The following is a 19,502-nucleotide window of genomic DNA, read 5'->3' on the forward strand; positions in this document are numbered from 1 at the left end:
ATACGGTAGTCGATTGTTCTCCCGGAGTCAGAGTTACTCTTGCTTCAAGTCCCCTGTTCCATTCCTCCAGCCACTCAGTTCAGTAGCTCTCCTCAAACGAATGGGCTTCATTTTTCTGCCCTACAAGTGCCATATTCGAGTATACTAGCTTCTTTGTTTCCACTGCCAGGAAACTCAGAGCAAAATCTCCCATCTATCTCCTGCAGTTACCCAAACGTCATGGGTTTTATTCACAGGAGCATTATTTGTGTCTTTCTTTTGTTCTCCCCACGTTTCTCCTTTACTCCATTTCTTTCCTTCCTTATTCCTGCCTTACACACTGTACCACTTAAATAAGGTTGCCTCTAGTCATTTTTGGAACGGAGTCTCAAACAAATAACTTTCAAGAGATGACCAGCCAACACTGTCGATCATGGACAAACAAACAAGGCTGGCAAGATGATGGTTCAGTAGGTTAAAGATGCTTGCTTCAAAGCGTGATGACCTGAGTTTGATCCCTGAGTCTCACGTAATAGAAGAAGAGAACTGACCCCTGTAATTTGTCCTCTGACCTACACACAAGTGCCATGGCACACACATGTACAGTCACAAACACACAAAATAAATACATGTAAAAACAAACGAGAGTAGATTTTACCTTTTAATAGTCCCTTTCTAATTCTTTCCTCCTTTCAACTTTTACAGGTGTGATATTTTCCTTGAAATACAAAACCAAGCGGCAAAGAAGACTGTGGGTCTGTCACACATCTGTGAGCGTCGGAAGACAGAATCTACATTCCTTCACAGCTTTGGGCCAGTGAAGAAAACAACCAAAATTTTGAATTTTTCAGTGTCAGGTCACATTTTATCCTGCATGCCTCTAGCCACGCTGCTAGTGTTAGAAAGGAAACCATTTAGGAGAGAGGACAAGGATGGGAAGAAAATCGATATAAAGTATTCAGACGGGGTGAAATCATTCCCCTTTCCTCCCCATAGGAAACAATGCATTTTTATTAGAGAAAATTACCACATAATGTAAGATAAGCAGGGAAAAATAGTTGATAAAAACCATGAATGGAAGGAAATATTTTAAACATTAGTTGGGGGTGTGTGCAAGATTACAGCTGTGGAAAGTTCTGGAAGCCACTTCTGTGGGTCCTTGTTTTTGTGTGTTTGTTTGGTTAGCTTTTGGACCTGTGGGGCCTCGGATAGCATCATTCATGTGGTTCTGTCCCCTAGGTTATAACAGCAAGGGCAAGAGAGACAATCTGCATCTGTAGTCCCTCTGAGGAACACAGGCAGGAAACTTAATTTTCAGTTCACCCTGGCTGCTGGACAAGGACCTGGTGGGATTTGTATTGTTGTCACTGTCATTGTTGTTGTTGTTGCTGTTGTTGTTTTCATGCAGTCAGGATCTTGACTGTGGAGAGCAGGGACTCTGATGTCAAAACATAAATTTATATAAAACACGAGGAGAGCCAGGAGTGAGATGGGCACTGTGACCAGCCCCAGGCTACCCTCTTTTGTTGCTGAGTAACTGGTTTTTGTAATTATTCGTATTCATCTGATCCCAAAACCAAAAAGGATTTGCAGGGTTTTCAAAGGCATAGAAAAATAGGATAAGGATAAATCTGCAAGAAAAATGAGGCACAAGGAAGTCCAGGATGAGAAGTAAAGGTGAAAGGGGTAGAGGATTCCTTTCCTAGAGAACTAGTCACCACAGGTGGGCTACAGGTTGGTCTTGAGCTTCTAAATGCCAAAAATGAAAATGCAGACACAATGAGTCGTCAAATCAGCATCTGTAGATCAAGCCAAAAGCTTGAATGCTCTTTGCACACTTGTGCATGAGCAAACACATACCATAACACAATCATACACAATCTACACACACTACACGCACACTCAAATGCACTATCTCTATTTCTGTCTCTGTCTGTCTGTCTCTGTCTGTCTCTGTCTCTGTCTGTCTGTCACACACACACACACACACACACACACACACACACACACACACACACATATATTCTGGCTTTCCTAGCTTTGACTGTTGATGGACCCTCCTCTTGTGGACCCTTGTGAAGGGCACTGTTGCTCTGCCCAATGTCTTGTGTTCTGTCAAACCTCTGAGAAGAGTTGTCAGGGACGACCTGTGGCTCTGTCTTGGAGTGAGTTGGAGGTGCTGGAGTGGGAAGGTGCCTGAGGCATCTCGGCTGGAAAAGGGATGGATGGATAAGTATGCCATCCCTCTTGCATAATTGGGGAAATCTTTCAGCTCTGAGCTCCACTAACTCCCAGAAGTCCCTAGAGGAAAATAGCCTGGGTATCCATGATGACCACTTTGTGATGACACCTCTGGGTTAGTACTTTCTCTCCATAGTGTGTCCTGATAGAACCCAAATCAAACAGACTCTGGGTTTCAGCATGGCTCAGCGCACAGTGGTGGTCAATGCTCACTACCTCCTACAGAGGTTCTCTTGATCAACCAAGGGCAGATCCACATGAGCAATGTCAAGGCTATATCCAACATCACTCTTGTGAGAGACCATTTCATAAAGTGAACTTGTAGCATCACTGTGTGAAGCTGAATGACTAACTTTATTTAGCCTGCAGTTTCCTAATCTGTCTGTATAACTGACCCCCCAACTCTCTGTGTGCCTCTCTCTGCACCTGCCCCTCTCTCCAGGATATATATCCCAGACTAGCCTTAAGACTATCCCAGGCAAGTTGAGATTGACTTTGAACCCTGGCTGTATATGATGCCCGGGATCGAACCCAGGGCTCCGTGGATGCTAGGTAAATACCACTAACTAAGCTATATCCCAGCCTACTTTACTACCCTCTCTAATAAGAGAACCAACTGGTCATTGGCCCCACTGGCTCTAAAATCCCTTAACGTACAACATGCTGTATCTACATACGTTTCAGTGTTTGAGAAGGGGAAAGAAAAAATCACGACTTTTTTTTTTTCTGGTGTGCTTTCATTCTGCTCAAGCCTGCAGGGTGGAATGCTACATGGTGGTCACAGAAGAGAGAAAAACCAGTGTCTGGAGTGGCTGTCTCATCTCTCAACGCACTACCTAAATGGAGCGGCTTTGAGAGGGACAGAGCAGTCACAGTGGTTCCCAGGGGTAGGAGGGCAATTTGTCAATGGACAGAGAATATGGGGCCTTTGTAGGCGTGGAAAGCACAAGTAGCACCTTCTGCTTACGGTAGACAACGGGATGGGGCGGGACATCCCGAGAACAGCATCTACTCTAAAAGCCCTGGGAGCTGGATGCTGTCATGCAGTGCGTCTGAGGAACAAGGACCCTGCCCTTCGGCAAGCCATATCCAGCACACTCTGCTTCTCTAACCCCAAAGTGTGACATTAATCTCTATCATGGAGGATATGGGGGAGAGTCCATGAGACTGTCTAGCCCCCCGACCACAAGTGGATGTCCTGTCAACACTGGGATTGCAGATTGTTGGCTAATCCCGAGCTCAGGAAATACAAGGACACTGTCTTGGGCCGCAGATGTGCCAACGCTCTAAATGTAAGCATTTTTACTCACAGCTATTTCAGACCTACTTTGCATTTTTATTTGATTAAATCCCCATAAAGAGAAAACACATCCAGATTATGCACTCTTACAAAATAACCATGCCCTAGGGTACTTGAATTCATGATTTGAATTTCAGGAGAAAAAAAACAGAAAAGAGAAAAGACAGAGAGAAAGAACTCTAAAATAGATGGTTTGCCAGCTACTTTTCTGTAAGAGTCAGCTCTTGCTACACTGAAGGAGTCTCCTCCTTGAACCCCGACCTCCCATAGTGAAAACCGAGGTGGCAGTGGGCCAGGTGCACCTAAAGTGCTAGTCTTTTGGGTCTTTCGTTCTCTTTCAGTTCTAGACGACACCCCCCACCACCCAGAAAAGCAGTGAAATGAATCCTTTGTGTGGACAGAAAGAGCCACTTCTATCTGCCACCGTCACACTTGTGTGCTGAGCACCTCTGAAGCCGCTTAGCCCGTGCACCCCTAATGGGTCCTTGTGCTTTTCTCTTCTCATCAATAAATTAGAGAATGTTTTCCCCCTTGCCACTATTCTCCTGTAATTTATGTCCTGCAGTCTCAGGGGTTCATTCAAGGCCCAGGAAACTCTGCTATTCCTTGAAGATTCATTGCAATGTTTGTTTGTAATTGAACTTACAGCCTAGTCCCGTGAGCAGAAACCAGAGGTAGCTGGTCTCCACTGTCACTCTCAGCAAGTCTTCCCAGGCTCGGCTGGCTCTGTAGAACTCAGCCTGCAGCAGTCACTTGGTTTCTAAGCCATGTGATCTCTGGGCTGTGCAATTAGCACCTTGCTATGGATGTCGCAATGTTCTGATCGTCAGCATCACATAACTGAGCAGCAGCTATGGGAGGTAGACTAGTCCCTGCGGTGAGCAAGCAGCCCAGTTTACAGTGGGCTCTAGACGTGGAGAGATGGCATCCAGAGCTTGTTCTGTGCCTCAGATTGCGTGGTGATGAGCCGTATTGCGTGGTTACACTGTTGACCCCGTGTAGTGGATATCTGTGACTTTTCAAGAGATTTCTTTGTATTATTTTTAATTACATGTATATGCATGTATGCATGTGAGTAAAGGTGTCCTCAAAGTTGAGGACAATGTCAGAGTCCCTGGGGATGGAGTTACAGACGGCTGTAGCTGCCCAAGATAGGTGCTGGGAAGAAAACTCAGGGGCTCTACAAGCGCAGTTCTTCCTCTAAATCTCCGGGCCGTCTCTCCAGTCACAGACACTTGTGTTCTTTGCTTACTAACCTGCACTTTTTCTAGAAATATAACCCCCGAGGCACTCAGTGACCCAAGCAGGCTGAACCTACTACCTATTTCCAGGTCTGTGCCTGGATATAAGCCTGTCAACAGTTGTGTTTTCCCTCAGGGCCTCTGGGCTGAGTACATAGCCTAACTCAGCTCTGTGACAGTTAGGAGTCTGCTGGGACTGCAGGCACATTCTTTTATTCGAAATCTCTAAATCCAAAAGGCTTAACAATTCAAGGTGGATTTTTAGTGACTGATGTTTGGTCATTTATTTACGTTAAGTTTGGTTGTGAAACACGGTTTCGCTGATGGCATGACATTAATCGAGTCTTGAGGAACCACACTTCTGTGACTGTTCAGACAAAGTCAAGGGTTTGAGTAAAACCCCGGGCTAAGTCTTATACCATGCTGACATATTCTGAAACATCTGTGTTTTGGATAAGAAATATGAACTTGAGCAGACATTTTGCATTTGTACATACTATTTCCCGTCTGGAAAGTTCACCTACCCCACACCCATCCTTCTCAACTTAAAAAGTCCTGCTTATTTCACATGCTCCAAATGAAATCTCTTCTCCATAGGGAAGCACACACCCTGACCTACTCAGCAGAATCAGAATCAGAAGAAGCTACTATGGCTTCTTCTCCAAGTACCAACAGAAGTGGCTGATGCATAGCATGAGGTACAGCATCTGCCAAGCATGCACAAAGCCCTGGGTTCAAGCCTCAGTATCATTACGAGAAAAAAAAAAAGCTCCCCAAACCCAGAAAACCAAATATTGATCCATACACATTCCAGTGGTTTCCACGCCGTGTTCAGCCATCTTGAGTGTGTTAGGAGCAGAGGCTTGTCTTGGGGTCTATGTGCAGTGTGAGCATGGTAGCAGTAGGGGGTCTTATCTGTAGTGCCTCTCACAGAGGGAAATGGGGGAGACGTCACAGAGCCACTAGAAGCACACATATCTAGTTCTTTAAGTTGGAAAGTGTGTCGGCCCAGACTGTTTTGTAAAAATGCCAACAACTGTATTTTATCAATATTAATGCACTAGAGAAATTGGCTAACAGGCGCATCTTTGCTTACTAACAGGCGCATCATCTGAGACCAGGGATGGACAGACACCTCTTAATCCCACCAAGCTAAGACTGCCTCAAACCTGTCAGTCACAAGACCCCTCTGGGGGCCTGTGCATGCTGAGGACTCAGTGTGTATTTGCCAAGTGGAATGGAAGGACTTCCTACCCACTGGGGAGTTTATTGGCAATGAGACCCTGAGAGCAGTGATCAGGAAGAAGGGAGCCCCAGCTGCACAGTAACCCCTTTGCGACTGGATGAGGCCTCATCTGATAAGGATACTGACAAACATACTCCAAACCTAGGGGGTCAGAGGTTATGAGTGTGCTCACCACCCAATTATTTAGAACTAACTGATTAACACATGTGGACTTCTCTACTTCTGGGCGCTTTCCTTTTCAGGGGTAAGTAAGATCAAAATGACTGTTGCTTGGCTTAACCATTGTGATGTGTACCCGGCTTTAGGAATTGGGTTAGAATCCTCCTGATCATGAAAATGCTTCCTAATTAGAGGACACCCTGCACCTGGCAACCCAGGCATGCTCATACAGAGTGGGTATGTTTGCAATGGCGTCTGGGGCTTCAGTTGCCTTTGAATGAGTTTTCCGGAGTACTGAGAAAATACAGTTCCATGTGAGCTGCCTCACGGTCAATGGAGCTTACACCAAAGGTTCCTGGGGAGACTGCTGGTGGGGATGGCCAGCAAAACTCTACTGTGCCTCGTCTCTGACAGGTGTCCCCCAAGTCACACAACACAGCTTCTTCCCCAGGATGATATAAAGGTTGACCAACTGTGTGCTACATGAATGTATCATGTGTATCATGTGGTCAAATGAGAGGGGGGAGGGGAAAGGATGGTTTCCCAGTTCCCGGTGCTCCCTGGCTCAAGCATGCTCAAGGGAACAACTATGCAACTGAGGTCGCCATACAAATAACGGTCCACACACTCAACATCTCCAGTTTTAAACACATCAATTTAAAACCACATTCTCAAGGACTCCTAAGCTCTTGCTCACTCAATGGTCTTAGATGCTACAATTGGCTCCTGAAGATCAAGTTGCTCTTGAACCACCCACCTGTTCAACTTTGGCTAAGTCAGGCAGTGGTCTTGGGCACACCATAAAACCTTCTCAATGATTTCTGTGCCTACCATGAAAATGAGAGCACTGGGCTAGATGATAGCAGAATCCTTCCCTTCATCTACTCAAGGGGAATTGTATTTAATGTAACTTTTTTGGTTCTAGTGAAGAGAGTGTTTTAATCAAAGTTCCAGCTGAGGCTCTCAGCTGTGAAGATCATATAGGCATTCTAGCTTTGTGCTTCCCCATCTGGGATGACGAGACCAACTGGTAGCCTTGGGAAGCCCATTTTCATTCTTTCTCCCTTAAGGACAATATCCTCCTACATTCCCATTCTTCAAGTACCCAAGACGTTTTTCTTCTCCCTTCTCTTTCTTCTGAGGCTCCAATGTCTATCAGATTTGCCAAAAGAATTTGGAGGCACATTTTGGGTTCTTGTTGATAGAATTCTCCCCTCTAGGCCCCTTTGTTTCTATTTTTACTCTCATGCATCCGTTTGCCTCTTCCCAATTCTGGAAGCATCTCTCATTTGGCTGACTTCATGTGCTGTGTGTATGTGTGTGTAAGGCCTGGGGTCAACTTCAGGGGGGTGTTCCTCAAGTACTTTCCACCTGTTTTTAGAGACAGGGTCTCTCACCAAGTAGTCTAGCTGGCTGGCCAGAGAGCTCCAGGGACCCATCTGTTTTCACCTCCTCAGTGCTGGGGTTACAAGCATGACCACCATGCCTGGCCTTTTGAAAATGTGGGTCATGGGGCTCAAACTCAAGTCCTCAGGCTTGTATAGCGTGTACTTTACCAACTCCACCATCTTCCCAGCCCTACACTGAGCTTCAGCTTGACATATCCCCCTCACAGAATGTCCTAACCCCCTTGACCTTATGCTAGGCTTCTGAGATTTCTTATTTTCCTGTAGCTATGACCAAGTTGTGAAACACATGTTAAATGATTAAGGACTTAGTCTCATGATTTCAGAGGTTCTTTCCACTGTGTTGGTAGGAGCACATGAGAGGAGTTTCTTCATCTCACTGTAGGCATGAAGATTGGGAAGAGCCAGGGACAAAATATGTCCCCTCCCCAAGGCCTGCCCCAGTGGCCTAGTTCCCTCAGGTTAGCTTCATGTGTTAAAGTTTCTAGAACATCCCAAGACAGTACTACCAGCTGGGGGAATTTAATGTCTATGGGGACATTTCATATTCAGTTCATAGCAGACATAGGCATTATTTTACCTACCACTAAGAGCTGCCACAATTGAGCATTTCCTCTGTATAAACACTCTGTGGGTGCACTCTCCCAGTCTCCCTAATGCTGATGCTGATGTGATCATGAACAATGTTAAGTGACGCTTAGAGGAGTTACCCAAGCCAGCTAAGCAAGAAACACAGAGGACCAGTGATTCAAGGTGAGGTCGGGCACCTTCAAACCAGTGGACTGTGAGTGCCCTCTCTACTGGGCATCAACGCTATTCAGGGTTTAGAGCCTACGTTTGCAGCTCAGACAATTTTAAAGTTGAAACGCTTTTAGGAAACCACTTAATCTTAGTGAGTTCTCGGAGAACCTACAAGATTTAAGAACACATCTAAACAGAATAAGGGAATGGCATAATTACATGGACGGATGCCCACACATTACACATGTCTATATTTATACTGCAGATGTAAAGTCTCCCTTTACACGCTGCCATGGGACACTTTTGAAAATTGGTATATATTTGGCTATGAAAACCTCCCCTCAACCCTTTTCATTTAAAATGCTGTGTTGTATTGTGAACAACGTGTCCTCCAGCCCACATGCATTATCTTCTCCTGTGGGGACTTAATGTTCTAGCCAAGAGGAACAGAATTGCCATTGTCTAAATATGCCCTGCTTTCCCTGACTCAATACTTTCTTTGTCCATATTGTTCCTGAGGCTTAGAGCGCCTCCCCCAAGTATCTGTCTATGGACCTTCTAAACATTCCTCAATCCCACCTCAAACACCGTTTTCTTCACAGGGCTGGTTCTGACCCTCACATTTAGACCAACTTACACGTCTGCTGCCCTCACTAACACACACCTTAGTGCCAACCTGGGAGTGAGCGGGGGTCCAGTTTTAGGGATTTCTAACACACAGCACGAACCCTTCCGTGCACAACAGTATACTAGGCATAGTCACTGAGTATAATTCAGGGTTGCTTACACTGCAAAAATGGTGTGTGTGTGTGTGTGTGTGTGTGTGTGTGTGTGTGTGTGTGTATTGATTTCAATATATCCTAATAGAGAAACCATTCTGTTTCACATTAAATACTCATTTTTCCCTTTAAATATGCCTGCGTTGAAACTGCAGCATTCTTTCTACTATTTGCATTAACTCTCTAAGCTAAAGTAAATAAGTTTATAGAATAGGCTGAATCAGCAAATAGGATTAAGTCAAAACATCTTTTAAAAGGAGAAATGGCTAATTGAGTATGAGTGTCAATAGTTAATGTTAAAAAAAAAAACAAACAGAAAAGAAGAAAAGCCACTCATGAAAGGATTTGTTTTTAGACAAAAAGTTCTTTTATTTGTAAAATATATGACTTTTTAAAAAGCATGTATGTGCGAGTATGTGTGTATGTTTGTGTGTATATGTATTATGTGCATGTACATGTATATGCATGGGTGTGCGGGTTAGTTTTTTTGTCAACTTGATACAAGCCAGGGTCATCTGGGAAGAGGGAGCTTTCATGGAGACCAGGTCTGTAGGCACATCTGTGGGGCCTTTCCTTGATGAATGGTTGATATGAGAGAGCTCAGTTTGCTGTATGTAGTGCTATCCCTGGCAGGCAGTCCTGGGTTGGATAAGAAAGCAGGCTGGGCAAGCCTCCATAATTCTCCATGGTCTCTGCTTCAGTTCTTGCCTGCAGGTTTATGCCATGAATTCTTGCCTTGGTTTTCCTTGATTGACTATAACCTGAAAGCCAGATAGACCCTCTCCTCTTCCACGTGTTTTTGGTCAGTGTTTTACCACAGCAACAGAAAGGAAAGTAGGGCAAAGTGCATATGTTCATGTAGAGCACAGAGGGACAATCCTAGTTACCATTTTCAAGAATGTCACCCACCTTGAGACAGGGTCTCATTGGCCTGGAGCTTACCAATAAGTCTGGGCAAGCTGGCTAGGGGTCTCCAGAGATGCTCCCGTCAGTCTCCACCTTCCCAGTGCAGGGATTGTAAGCATATGCCATCATGGCTGGCATTTTTATGTTGGCTTGGGGGACTGAACTCAGGTTCTACAGTGACAAGGCAAGCGCGTTATGGACTGAGCCACCTAGTTAACCTCAAAGCATAGGACTTTCTACTAATATACCCAGCGGTTCTTTGGCAAAGGGTACTCTCAAAAAGTGAATCCTAAATTTTAATTGAGCCTCTTGTGATATCTCAGCCACTATTGGCCACTTCTCTCTGGTGCAACCACACAAAAGCAAAAGTTAAAGGGAGATGCTGAAGGCCACCCGTTGCATTTCATAGACCACTGTAGTCTACTGGGCTTCATCAGCACCATCTAATTGATGCCTGCATAGACGACTGAGATCGGTATTACCATCATCACCTTATGTGAGACAATGGACATCTAGAAAACTTGTCTATCCAATGGACGGAGAGAGGAGGACCCAAATACATCTTAGAGGGTCAGATGGCTGGACTTAGCAAAGGTATTTGTCTTCCTCTTCCCTTCCCCCAAATCCCTGGTAATGGCAGAAAAGACACACATGTAACAACAACTATAAAACAAGAAAGGATGTGGTCAGCAGATCAAGGATAAGGGATTTCTGGATGTGAGAGTTTATGTTGGCAAGAAGCTTCAAGGTGGAAGGGCTACTGAGATGGAGCACCATGGAGGAGGAGGCAGAAGTGACTGGAACAATGAGGCAGGGGCTGCCGAGCACAAGCAGCCAGGAGCACAAAGGACAGGGTAGCTTGATGAGTGACAGTCACCATGGTCCACCCCTCCCAGGCCAGGAAAGCTGCAGGTGGGGGATCTCAACAACCTTCCATTAAATACCAAAAGATACACAAACACAAGGGAAAATATGGAGGACACCAGCCACTTTCTCTATAACCTTAGTTTAATAGATACACACAGGCATCCCCATTTATTAGTCACAAAAGTTATCAACCTAGGCATCCATACATAGATGAGTGGATAAAGAAGATACGGCATACACATAGACACACAGTGAAGTGTGATTCAGCTAAAGGGAATGAAAGCTGATGTTTACAGCAACTTGGATGGGACTGGAGAACACTGTGTTAAGGAAACAAGCTGGGCACAAAAAGACAAGGGCTGCTTGCTCCCACTTATCTCTGGGAGCTTTAAAATGGGTCTTGTGAAAGTAGACAGATAAGCTATCAAGGGTGGAAGGAGGGGTGGAGGGAGGCTGGTTGGTAGAGACAGGAATACAATTGGTAGGAGGAACAGTTTAAAGGTCCTGCAACACAGGTGGATAGCTATGGATGATATTGATTGTATTGTTCCAAATAGCTAACAACGGGCCTCTGAAAACTCCTAATACAAATAAAGGAAAGGTATTTGAGATGAGGCATATACCAAGTATCTTTATCTGGTCATTTCAAATTGTATGTATTGTAATATTCCCCTGTATTCCATGAATGTGGACATTTATTGAGCCAATGAAAAATTTAACAGACTAGCAGAGAGGCAGCATGGTTGGTACAACGCTTGGTGCATTGTCAAGGAAGCCTGAGCTCCGGCCCCCACGTCAAAATCTGAGCTTAGTGGTGTCTTTCATTGGGACCTGCAGTTTGACAATTTAGGGTCCCTCATTGCTAGTGAGGCAAAGCCAGGGCATCCCTAAACTGGTGAGCCTCTGATCCCAGTGAAAGATTCTGTCTCAGACATCAAGGTGGATCGCTCCTGAGGAAGGATAGCCAACACTGGCCCCTGTTCTCCATACACAGGCACAGGAATGCACACATTCCCATGCACATGCATCTTCATACCTTGTTGTTGCAGACAAGTACATGTCTCCTACCCACTTACCCCCATATGAAACTGTAAAAGTGCACTCTTAAAGTTCCAGTACTCAGTATAAAAATATGCATCACCGTGAACATTCTCCTCAAATAACTCTCGAGATGTTTACAGAAAGCCCATGCGTAAAATAAGGCAGAAAGCATGGACTCTCACAACCTCAGAATCACAGACACCACACGTTCTGACCACAGTGTAATCAAGTTAGAGGCTAAATTGGGATTAGAAGAAAAAGAGCCGGTTCTCCATACTTATTCTTTCAATTACATAACTCACAGGTCATGTCCATTTTCAAGAACAGGAGACTGAAAAATAAGCACTGTAGATCAGATCATAAAAGATGTAACTGTAATAGGAATTCCTCACACTGACAGATTAGCAGAAGATGACCGGATTATCCCAGTAGACAGAAAATATCAAATAAAATCCATTACCTACAGCTAAGTGTGGTTTGGTATGCCTTTAGTCCCAGCACTTGGGAGGCAAAGGCAGGCAGGTATCTATGAGTTCAAGGTCAGCCTGGCTTAGGTAGAGCATGCTGGTCTAGCCAGGGCTACATATTGAAACCTTGTATGAATACCAATGGCTATTGGTAAAAGAAGTTCATGCTCTTGACAGAGCAGGAATGGAAGATACATTGTTAAACTGGTAAAGTGTACAAGCAAAACTGTATGGTAAGCTGTTCTCAGTAGCAACATATAAGGACCGAAAAAGGCAAAATGATCATTATTACAAATAAAATTATGTACTTAGAAACAACAAAGTTACATTTTCTTGAAAATCTCCAATGACATAAGCAAATGTGAACTACACTATATTCATAGATAGAATGTCTCGACATAAAAGTGATGTCAGTGTTCCCAGTGTAGAACTACAGACTCGAAATAGGTCTGATAAAAACCAACAAAGGATTTTCAAGGAAAGTTGAAAAAATGCAACTTTAAATTTCATGAGGAAGAGCAAGTATTTATATAAAACCATGACAACTCCAAGAAGTAAGATGGAGAGACAGGCTCTACAGGTTGAGCTGTGTTCTAAGCGTTAGGAACTAAGAACCTTAATTATAGATGTAAAGGCAGAGAGTGGTCAACAGAGTACAGACACAGAAGAAAATGTGTGGGAACTTGAGATCAGACAGAGTCAGCACTGCTGTAAGTCTGGCGAAAGGAAGAGACTAAATAGTCCTATCATTGAGGGACAAAATGAAAACATCCTACTCATAATACACAGGAAAATCAGTTCTGGGGATCACCACATTAAGTGAATTAACCTATTAAATATTGTATTTTTCTTTCATTGTAATTATTAGGAGGGATGTGTGTGTGTGTGTGTGTGTATGTGTGTCCCTCTGTGTGTGTGTGTGTGTATGTGGTAAGAGTGTGTGTGTGTCTGTGCACGTGTGCATATGTGTGCATGTGTGCATGTGTGTGTGTATATGTGTGTGTACATGTGTATGTATATGTATGTGCATATGTGTGTATATGTGGGTGTGTATATATGTGAGTATGAGTGTGTGTAAAACAGTCTGGGTGACAGAGGAGACCATCAGGAGAGAGGAGAGGAGGGCAAAGATGTGTGAAATAAAAGCTTGAAAATAAAATTACATGCTTTTAATTGTGAGTTGAAAGACTTTGACCAGTCTAGAAAGAAATGTAAGGGACTAGCTTTTTTTTTTTTTCTTTTTTTCCGGAGCTGAGGACCGAACCCAGGGCTTTGGGCTTGCTAGGCAAGCGCTCTACCACTGAGCTAAATCCCCAACCCCAAGGGACTAGCTTTACAACCCTAGGAATAATTTCCTAAAAAATAGAAAGACTTAATATAATGACATAAAACATGCATTTAAATTTATTAAAACTAAGGGCCTCTGTTGAGCCAAAAACACTATAAAAATTGAATATGTGCTACTGGAAAAATATTACAGGAGATAACGAGATAAACATTCATATTCAAACTATGTAATAAACCTTTAACTTGGTGCTGAAATAGCAAAAATCAAAATTAAAACCAGGAGATACAGACATTTCACAGGTGTATGGACAGGCTATGCAGTGACTGATGATGGCTGAGAAATGTCAATTACACACTGACACAATGCCTAACATATCAGGAAAATTAGTCCATCCCCTAATACCACATGCTGCAAAGGATGCACCCTTGCGAATTTGCCTGCATTTCTAGCAGGTGTGAGAACAGACACAACAGCTGCACAGGTCAACTTGGCGTGTCTTATGCTAATCGAGCACGTGCACAATGACCTAGCAACACAATTGTAGGCAAACCCCACAGGAATCCTTACTGACGCTCATGAGGACATACATTCCAGAACATTCATAGCAGAACGTTCATAGCAGGAAAACAAACAAGAAAACCCAAATATGTGGGGCCGGAGGGTTTGCTTGGTAGTTAAAAGCTCTTGCTACTTGCTACTCATATACAGGACCTGGATCTGATTCCCAGCACCCACATGGTGGCTCACAATCATCTGTAATTCCAGTTCCAGGGGAGCTGATGCCTTCTCCTGTCCTTTGAGGGCACCAGGCACACACGAAGTGCACATACACCATGCAGGCTAAACACTGGTACACAGGGGAAAACCCTTCTTTAAAGACAAGTATTTATCTTATGAATGATGCCACATTAACATAGAGTAAGGTCTACATACTCATAATGTGACCTTTATAGACAGATACATATGTAATTACTACTACTACTATGATGACGACGATGACAGAATTATATTATTTTAAGCCAGGGTCTCATTATGAGGTACTGGCTGTCCTTGCTATGTAGCTCAGACTTCTGACTCCCCAGTGCTAGGACTACAAGTGCATTACCTCCTACTAGCTACGATTGTTGTTTCTATAAGTAATGGTGCGATAACATAAAATTCTGGGTGACATTTTCTCTAAGGGAGAGTAAGCAGGGTGCCTGGAGGCGCTGGTAGAGGAATACAGGCCTGGGGATGCCTGGTTTTGTTAGCTGCCCAGTGTGCAGAGCTGTCTGTCAATCACCCTGCTGTACAATCTGCTTCCACAGTACACGTTTTCTCCTATCCACAGTAAGAGCTACATCTTTATGGGAACAAGAGTCATGCTTTAAACACTTAAATACTCAAAGGACCATTCCTTTACAAAACATCTTGGCGGTTTTGTGATTCACTTTTAAAATCCTTTGAGCAAAGTGATAATTCCTCTGGTGTTTAAACTGTTTCTAAGCACACGAGAAGATGAGAGACTTTTGAATTTATAAAAGTCTGGGCTAGCACAATTAAAGATTGGTAGGACCCAATGGCACTGATTTACAAAAGAGGACAATGCAATATGTATAAATCATATCAAGTGTCAAAGGCAACGACCACATCAAATCCAACAAGCAAATCAGTAGGCAGGCAATTGTAAGAACACAGACGGCCATTGATCACATAGAATCACTATATAAATATAGCAGAGGGAAAAGGCAAGCAAATGAGCATTTTAATGAAGGTGAACAAATTTTGATAAAGTTCAACAACCTTTCCTGATAAAAATGTGGATAGGAACTTATAACTGGATAATATTATGTACCGTACATATCCAGCAGGCCATATACTCAGTGGGAAAATACTTGTAGAAATACTGGAATGAGTTAAGTCTGGAAGGAGTTGGGACTGTTGGATTCTATTGCTCAGACTCAAAAGCATTCTATAAGGTCTTTGCAATTGCAATAGACCAGTGGGTAGGAACATACATACATACATACATACATACATACATACATACATACATACATGTGTGTGCGTGTATGAACTCTGCCATTATGCACAAATTGAAGGCATGCATGCACTCATACATGCATGCACCTGCGAACCACAGTTTTGTCTAAGGAAGGAAGAAAGAGAAACCAGGGGTTAAAGATGAACCCTGGGATTGAGTCTAGGGAGATGGCTCAGTGGTAAAGTGCTTTCTTTGCAGAGATTAAGGACCTGGGTTCAGATCCCCAGCACCTCTGTTGAAAAGCTCAGTATGCTCTTGTCTGAAATCTCAATGCAGGGGAGGCAGAGACAGCAGAATCCAAAGGGCTTGGGGGCCAGTCTGGTGAGCTGAATCAATAGATTCCAGGCTCATTGAGAGATCCTGCCCTGCCCCTATTGGGTTATTGGTAATTGGTTTCCGAGGAAGGGAGAGTCACTCCCCTTTGGGGATATGGCTACTAGTAGGTAGTCCTTGCTCCTGTGGCTGGCTACATGCCCATGTGGATACAGGCAGCATTAACTGGACTCAGGGTTGGTTATTAGTAACAAAATTTTTAAAAAGGCATCAAGTTGGGAGAAGATGGGATGGAGGGCACTGGGGAAGTGGCAGGGGGCAGGAGGTAGAGGTGGATGATACGGTTAATATATACTGTATAATGTGTGAAACTTTCAAGAGTAAAGAATGTTAATGAGCTGAACAAGGATGTTACCAAAGAAAAGGCCACACTGGACATGGCCAAACCCTAGGTAAAGAACTACAGGTAACTGAGGAGCACTGGGAATGGGAGAGGAGGCCTTCCCCAGGGAAGAGCACATCGACTGGTAGACCAGTGACAAGCCAATCAGCCTTGAAAAATACATACAAGTAACATTGTATATATGTTATACATTATATTTAGCAATATATATGAATGCACACATGTTATAATATATACATATATATGCATTTGATGACAACTAGTGAAAAAAGAGGTCATGAATTTGCAGGAAAGCAGGGAGGGATGTGGTGGAGAGCTTAGAGGGAGGAAAGGGGAGGGAGAAATGTAATTAAGTGCAATCTCAAAGTTAAAACACAACAGAAGTACAGTAGAGAGAGATGTACGACATTGTCCTCTGACATACACACATGCATGGCACTACACACATAGACAGGCACACGCCACACACACACACACACACACACACACACACACACACACTTTAAAACGTAATTTGGGGATAGAAGTGTAGACTATATACCTACACACGTGATGTTCTAGGTTTATTCGCCAGCACAAAAAAAAAAAAAAAAAAGGAAGGAAGGAAGGAAGGAGGGGAGAGATATTATAAGTGGCTTTTAGTGTAGTTACTGAATGGTGCAAGCACTCTACCACCATCTAACTCCAAAATAATTTTCATCACCACAAAAGGAAAGTCTGCACCCATTAGCAGGTATTTCTTTTTAAGTTGGATAGGTTTTGCCACATTGTCTTACAAAAGTTAAAGTAGTGTCCTTTGACACTGTCTCACCACAGCATCCTTTGACACTGTCTCACCACAGCATCCTTTGACACTGTCTCACCACAGCATCCTTTGACACTGTCTCAATGCAGTATACAGAATACAGCTCTCAGGTTGCCCTTACTTCCTCCTCCTCCCTGCACATAACAGGACCTCACTGGGCTTCTTGGATAAGGACAGAAGAGGCAGTCCCCCACTCCTCTGTCTCCACAAAGACACTGACTGTCTTGGCATGCTTTCCACCTTCACAAAGGTGCCCAAAAAGCTAGGAATGGGGTGCCGTGGAGGAGTTCCCACTTCACATGAGCAAGGCCCTTGGTTCCACCCATAATATTGGAAATAGGGAACTAGATGGAAACAAACTGTGTTTTAAAAATTGCATCCGGGCTGGAGAGATAGCCCAGCAGTTAAGAGAATGTTCTGTCCTTCAGAAGATCTGTTTAGGTCCTCTACCGTGTCAGTGACTCACAGCCATCTGTAACTACTACTTCAGGAGCTTTGACGTCCTCTTCTGCCTCCTGTGGGCACCACACTCATGTGCAGACGCCTACCCCACCCCCACAGAATTACAAATAAAAACAAACACTGTTTAAAAATGCACTGAAAGTCCAGCCTGACTCCAATAAGTATTCCACAGTCCTTCAGAGGATGCACCGCTGGCTACAAGTGTACGTGGCTTCTATTCTGATCTTGTCAAGGTTAAAGGCATTCTAGTGACCCCAAAGTTCTAAGTTCAATGACATGGCAACCAGGAAACAAAGACAACAACAGTCCTCCCCCAAACCCATTAACACACTGACTTAATACCAGGCTGCTCTCTTCTTGAACAACACGTACCTCCCTGACTTGTGGCCCTCAAGCCCCCAGTTATCTGCAAAGACTTCACACCCAATTCAACATCTGGCTCTGTAAACGGGTCCCAGCTCAGCTGCTTGGCTGGTCTCAGTCCCGGGCTGAGAGTATAGCCAGCTCAGCAGCCTGGGTGGACAATGCCTGCTCCCCTGTCCTCCTTTCCTCCTGCATGTTTTAAGGAACGTCCAAAGGGAAGATAATTAGAACCTGCAAGAAAACCCACTGGTGGGCAGGAGGAAAGAAAATTGTGGTGACTGGGGGACGCCACCACATGTTTATGGGAATGCTTTTGTAAGCGACATGGCAATAAAAAGAGGCTCCTATAAAATGCCACATTCTTCAAAGCTCTTTATAAACAACATTCTCTTTTAAGGAGTGGGGGACTCAGTCATGTTCCTTCCTCATCATTTCACTTCCAACAAGTGAAAGGCATCCTAATTAGAGCATCTCCTAGTAGTGAATGCATTTACAGAGCCAAGGGCACAGAAATGTCCACACACTTGCATGCACACACACGTGCACACACATGCACAATGCTGGAGAGATAAAAGGCGGCACGGGGAGATCTTTCTATGGTACAGCCGTGCAGTGCCGGGGTGGCAGGGCAAACTCTTACTACCCCTATTTGGGTTTTCTGACTGGTTGTATTAGGCACACATACTTGAACTCCAAAGCCAGTCTGGTCCCACTCTCCTGAGTGCCCAGTGCTACACCACCAAGGTAAGGGCGTGCCTGTGTGCTCTGCTCTGGCTTTCCCTTCTGTCTGCTGTGAGGTGAAGCAGAGCCCTTTCCCTGTGTGAGGGGCTCCAGGACATGCATTCCAGAGTGGCCCTCCCTGGGATCCAGTTGTAGGCAGGTAACTGAAGCTGCCTTCTGTCTTGCTGTTAATAAGAGTAATTGGCACACCACGGAGGGGCTGCTACGGTGCTGTGAGTTGCTCAGTACGGAGGTCTCCCCTGACCAGATGTGTCGGCAGTGGTGATAGAAATACTTTCCATATGAGCTTGCCTCTCGCCTGCTTAAGTGCTCCGGGCTGAGTGAGGTGGGCCCATTTGTCATTTACTCCACATAGTAAAAAATCAACAGGGAAGTTGCAAACTTCAACTTCAAGCAGAGGCCAGTGGTCTGCTCTCGGCTTTCAGCATTTCTAATCTACTAGGCATCTCCAGGTCCCTCTCAAGAGCTCTGTTCCCCCCAGAGACTATCCACAGTGCAGAGGGCTTGGGTAACTAATAGGCGAGAAGCCTCGGACAAATGACGAAGACCTCAGCCTTGCAGTATGGGTGTGGGTTGGGGAGCAAGCTGTCAGCACAGAAGCATGCTTAGGGGGAAAAGCAATTACATTAGCTTTCAGGGCTCTCTTGGCCCCTGACAAGGCAAACAAAAGGCAAAGCTGGGAAGTGGCCTCGTGGCCCTTTTAAAAGATAGAGAGATTTAAAAGTCAGTAGGCTTTTCAAGGAGCAAGGTGGGTTCAGGAGAAAGGCTGCG

The 19,502-nt window shown here is 44.4% G+C and overlaps 1 protein-coding gene across 3 annotated transcripts in view; it reads right to left on the reverse strand.

The window, feature by feature from the left end:
* The window catches only part of Thsd4 (thrombospondin type 1 domain containing 4), a 627,039-nt gene that overhangs the window by 171,822 nt on the left and 435,715 nt on the right, over window positions 1–19,502 (reverse strand).

This window comes from Rattus norvegicus, chromosome 8 (assembly GCF_021556685.1).
Source record: "Rattus norvegicus strain SHRSP/BbbUtx chromosome 8, alternate assembly SHRSP_T2T, whole genome shotgun sequence".
NCBI lineage: Eukaryota > Metazoa > Chordata > Mammalia > Rodentia > Muridae > Rattus > Rattus norvegicus.